Below are 6,074 nucleotides of genomic sequence, written 5' to 3' on the forward strand. Positions count from 1 at the left end.
TAAATATTTGAGCGTTCTGAATAGCGAGAAGTTTATATAAACTTTTCTGCGTTTTCAACTGGAAACTCGCATTTCTTGCAGAGTGATCGTTCAATTTCCAACGATTTACATACCGCACGTTAAAGTGCACAGCTTTAATGCATTTTATGAGTAGAGAAAAATGATGAGTGACGATTATTCGACCGTTTCTCGAATGTTGATATAACGTTTCGCTGGTCTTTGCCTCTCGTTCCATCATCGAGGACCATGCTTGTTTGGTTCGCGTCGACCATTAAACATAAGGATACGAGAACCACCACGCATCATTATCTTTGTAAGCGAGCATGTTAATGTGTCGATGATAACCACCATGCATTCTCGTGTCCTTCGCCACTTACAACGTTGTACGCGTTTATCGCAATCGGTTTCGTAACGAGCACATCTGCAAAGTTCGGTTGATGGACTATGGCTTTCGAGTCCTTCGACGGCTACTCCAAACTTTTTACTCTTTATCTGCGGTGAGTAAAAATTGTACATATTTCCTCGTATTAATCTGTTAAGTCGATTCATAAATTGTCTATAATTCTCAAAGTATATTAGTAAATCAAGTATTTTTTATTGTTGGTTGCATAATAAAGTAGATACACGAATCCTTCATGATTCCGCGATGGGAGTACACTTTTGAATGTAAACTATATAATTGTATAACCCTTTGGATATAAATATGAAAGTATAAAATTTATACTATGCACAGAAAAATATTTTACAAAACGTTTGTAGAATGTTTTTATTTAATTCAACGCTGTGCGATTTTACAAAGGAACCATTTCAAGCAAGTTTCTCCTAATTTCAGTTTACTTGTTTTGTGCGACTCAGGAAAATACGGTTTTATTTTCTACAAAATTGTTTCATTCATAGTTAAAAAGAACAGAGGAGAAAGTATAACAGGCCTAGTTAACAGTAAAGGAAATGAAAAGTAGTTTAAATAATGTTTAGTTCCATAAGGTTATTAGTCGATGAAACGACAAAATGAAGAAATTACGAAAATTAGAGAAATTCAATTGTTTCTATGTTCATAAGATTAATATACATAATTCAAATAGAAATTCTAAGTTAAGCACATGTCGATAATTGAATAGCTTTCATTCTCTGTGTTTACAAGAACTTCGATTTTTATAAATAAAAGTATCGTGTTACTTGTACCAACTTTGTATATTTCATCTGGGTTTGCTGCACGCAAAAATAGCCTCGATTCGGCCAGATTCTAACTCGAATCCGCTTAGAACGGGATACGTTTAACCTTCGCCTCGTTTTCATTTCTCACGTAACTTTCGGAATCACGAAGAACTATACCGCAAAGGCATTCCCGAAGTTTGACCCGCGCACGTTTACCAAACGCTTCGCTCATTTCTGCCGTCCTTTTTATCACCGCAAAAAGTTGATTGTCCAGTTTGTGCTACACAGTTGGAATGGTCTAAAGAAACCAAGTATTCAATAACGTTGCAAAGTAAGCACGATGCGAAAGTATATACCCGAAACGAGGCAATTAATCGCCGATAACATCGGTACATTGAAATGACCAACGGGACGTAACATATTTAGCAATATTTCCTTCTCCTTGTTTGCATTAATGCTTGGAACTGTTTTATGTAATAAACTTTCACGTTCCAGAAAGTATTTCAGCAATCTTCCCAAGGATCTAACGAAATCATTCAAGGAGAGTATAAAACATCACTGAAACAATAAAAAATCGAACGGATGGTTGGATAGAAGTGTTCATAGTATTAAAAAATTGTGCTTAGTTTCTTAGATGCCAAAAAGATGAAGGGGTTCAGCTTTCTATACTATTAGAGCAAACCCAAGAGCTAAAGTAAATTACAATGGTTACCATGAATCTTCAATTTTGATCAAATTTGGCACACATGTAGGTCGTTAAAAAATATTACATACACGTTTACTAGGACACCTTGTTTAAGGGATGAAAACTACCCTCAAAGTTGTTGGTTTGGTTTATCACGAGCAGTAGTGTAATTTTTTCAATATTTCTATTTTCGTTTCACTTTCCAATCTGCTTATTACCTTTCATAAAAATGTGACGCACGTTTACAATGAGTTGGCTGAGAACGAATTTCTAGAAGCAAATATCTTAAAAAATTCTTTCGATGACCTCCAAGTTACTGATTATTCAACTGAAACGTAATTAGAGGAACTGATTCACAAGTCGATTAAAAATTCCCATACGTTACAGGACCTAAATTTAGCCCAGCCCTGTCCATCGTTAGATTCGTGGCAGTGCAACCCCAAGGGGTCACTCTCGGCCGGACATCATCCGAAACGTTTAACGAGGAACGTCGCATTTCATCTCTCACGGTCCCATATCTTATCAAGGTTCGACCGATCCGTCTCCAAAGGTCGATGGGGGATTAAAGTTTCGAAATGCACACGGTTCGTACGTAACCGAAGCGATGAATCCGCCCCTGGCGCCATGGTGTGTGGTTGTTGGTTGCCGCGGCCGATGCCCAGTCTCCAGTCTGGCTGCAGCTGCGAACCGGTTATATACTTTCATCTGGCAGTCTTAACACGGTGCCTAAAAGAGAATCCGATGACTATAGTCAGAGTGCACACGCGAGGGAGCGAGAAAGAGGGGATGAGAGGGAGAGGTTAATACCTGTACCAAGGCACGCTTATGCATTGGAAGAAAGGACGTCCAGCGTCGTTCCTTCTTTCTTTCCTTTTTCTTTTTTCTCTTTTTTTTTCTTTCTTTTTATTTTTTATTTTCCTTCATCCGACCCGCTACTCCTTCTGGTGGTACCAACGGGCTCTTTTTGGTAACGTTCATCTTTCACTTTTTGTTTCAGCGGGCAGCCGAGGAACGAAAGCTCGCGAAACTGGATAAATGGGGAATATGAGGAACGAATTATGGTTGCACCGTGCAGGCGACTAATTGGAAATGTTTTCAGAGAAATGATGCGCGGTTGCGGATGGATAGTAATGCCCGACCGGCGATACGTGGACCAGCTATGTATGCAAAAGAAGATACAAAGAAAGATACTGCTAAGGAGCAAAAGTTGCAAGGAGGTTTCCTGTCGCCCGCCAAGGAGCACGGTTCCCACCGTTTGCTCTTTTTCGTCGCGGTTTTCGCTCAAAAGGAATCGCGTTTGATATTTGTTTGACAATCTTTAGGAAGATAATATGTGGATATCGTATGATGAATTTTAATTGATCATTTCATGCTCTCTTGGGTGGAAGTATCTTTGCTGCATTGGCTTGTATTTGACGTTTACTCTCTAGAAACTTTTTGGCCATGTTACTGAAGTACTTTAAACGTATGCTTGTGGACAGAAGTCAGCATAAGTGGTTGACGACAAGTGCAAATGATTTGTGTAACTTTCCTTGTAAAATTCAGAATGAGTCAAAGTGACCTGTGTATACCTTCTGTTAAAGCAATTATACATTTCCATTTAGTGATGCATTTGAATGACTTTCTTGAATAATGTTGTTTTTTTTTCCTTATATATCAATTGTTTATAGTTACGTCAACCAACCAACCACGTATCAGATGATAAAACTGTAATGAAAAATAAGAACACTTTTGGCCAATGTGTGGTTAATATTAATTAAAATATAAAGGAGATAATTAAAAACCTAATGGTGCTAATAAGTAAGAAATGGAAGGTTACAATATAAAAATAGGAATATTGAATCAAAAGGGAATAAGGAACAAAGGCCTGCCTCGATGTTACAAGTAGAAGAGTCAAGAAAAGAATACTTCAGAGATATCATTTTAAAATAATTTCAATTACATTGTCATAAATTAACCTCCGCTAATAAATAGACCTTTCGACAGTAACAATTGCGTCAGGAACAAAGACAAATCTCCAGCGATTGTGTTTATCTTTCGATTGAGATAAATAATTATATTCGAAGGAAAAGTAATATATAAAAGAATCGGTAAAATATTTCAATAAGTAGGGTCGGCACTCGGTTAATTCGATTAAGTTTCAATGAAATCCTAGACGGGGGTACGGAAAGACTTTAGAAATCTTTTTCTTCGGTTCATCCTTGACATTTCATTCATTCCGCCCACGGAAACGAGTTTCTTCTCTAGGTGAATATCATTGAATTTCTCGGATACTTTCTTATGCTTGGCATTCCATATAAGAGTAACCAAGGTTTACGGGTTGCATTTCACGATCGGGAAGATCTTGTTGCTATCCACAGATTACTGCGAAGAATTGGATAATGGAAAAGAAAATCGCTAATACGAGCACATATCTGTACCCGAGCGGAATACGTATGTCGTTGAAATAACTCGAATGTCAAATGGGAATTACTCTATTCCGGAGAAGCCAGCGGCGAAACCACTTCTTGGACCAAATATGCTTCTCTTCCACCTTTTTGTAATAAGGGAGCGTGACGTGGAAGCAACAAGTGAAACATAGTTAAGACTGTTTTATTTGGCCAAATGGATCGTTGTATTATTTCATAATCATCATATAATTTTATAATTTTAAAAGTACACGTGTAATTATATAATTTCAAAAATAGGCATGGTTATATGATTTTGTAATTATGTTACAGTTATCAAGAAGATCAAGAAGAAACTTGTGCAATGTATAAGTAATTAAATTATGCATATATGAATCCAAGCACAGATACGCAATGGCCCTTCGAATGATCGGCGCTCTACTGTACTCGCAAACGAGAATTCAGCTTTCAAGATGAATGCGCATACACGTTACGTTCAAGAAGGATCGGTACACAGGAAATCCATTGTGAACATGGTACAAATAAAAAGCCCGTACAGTTACCTCATCTTCAAGTACGTAAAAGGACACGGAAGGTCAGCCCTCTTGGAATTCACATGCACGTAGTTTTTGACCGAGGAAGCACTTACAGTAACGTCACGTAACGCTTGAGCAGGGAACAAGTCCTGCGAGAAGAAAGACCTGTCTTCCTTAAATAAAATCTGCTCGCTATCCTGGAGCTAGACACACGTGTGCGTATGTGTGACCGTGAAGTCCGATCCTCTGACTCACCGAAGAATACTATGCATTAACGAGCAATTGAAATAGCAGACGTGACGAGACCCTTTAATTCCTGTATTCCTCCTTCGACAGACCTGAGCTTCATCAAAGAGAAAAGATTTCATCTTTCGTCAGACGTTCAATTTTCATTTGGACGAGGTGATCGTCAAAATTCAAACCTGGGGGATGATTGATAAATAAATTAACCCTTCGCGTTCCGACTGTCAGTACTGCTTGGATAACTATCGAGGTCATTCCACTCGAAGTGGTACCACTGCTGACAATTCTGTCCAGACAATTCTGTTCTATCCCAGTCCATTTTGTATATTTTTTATTATGGAAGTGTTTTATTATGGAGTTTAATTATGGAACGTTGGATTCTCAGCATTTTGTTTGAGTAAATAAGTATAAATTCCGTTGTTGTCTTGCTTATTAAGTTTAAAATACAGTTGTTTATTTTCAATTATTTCTTATATAGAAGGAACTAATTACGAATCTTCTGGCATGTGTTAGACAGAAACAATGCTAAACGATAAAGTAAAATAAGTATTTATATGTTGATGTTTGTTGGAAATATTGGGAATATTGTATATCTTTCATTTAAACATTCTTTCGCGCTTAGATTGAAATGCTAGGCAAATACAATACGCGACATCTGAGAGAAACTCGTGAAATGTCGTTCACTTTCTAGCCAAGACGGTGATCCTGAGTAACTGTAGGTACGAGGATGCAAGCTAACAGGATTAGAAGCTGATAAAATCGGCTACATGCATGTACATGTAACGTGACACGCTTACTCCACTCTTTTACCACAAACCTGTTATAAATAATCTTCCATCTCTTCTATGCAGACACGCAACCACGTCCATGGTAAAAGAATTGTCGGTATGTTATCTCGTTTGTGGATAACATCTGCGCACGATAAAGCAGGAAATTTCATGGTTCGAGAACCAAACTGGTTTACCTTCGTCCTACATAAACTGGAATGTGAAGCAGGTTTGCGTCTGTAATGATAGATATACCTTTACCCCGATTTACGTGGAAGTTACTTCGTTTCTTTTATTTATT

Source organism: Hylaeus volcanicus, chromosome 5 (assembly GCF_026283585.1).
Source record: "Hylaeus volcanicus isolate JK05 chromosome 5, UHH_iyHylVolc1.0_haploid, whole genome shotgun sequence".
In the NCBI taxonomy this organism is placed as follows: domain Eukaryota; kingdom Metazoa; phylum Arthropoda; class Insecta; order Hymenoptera; family Colletidae; genus Hylaeus; species Hylaeus volcanicus.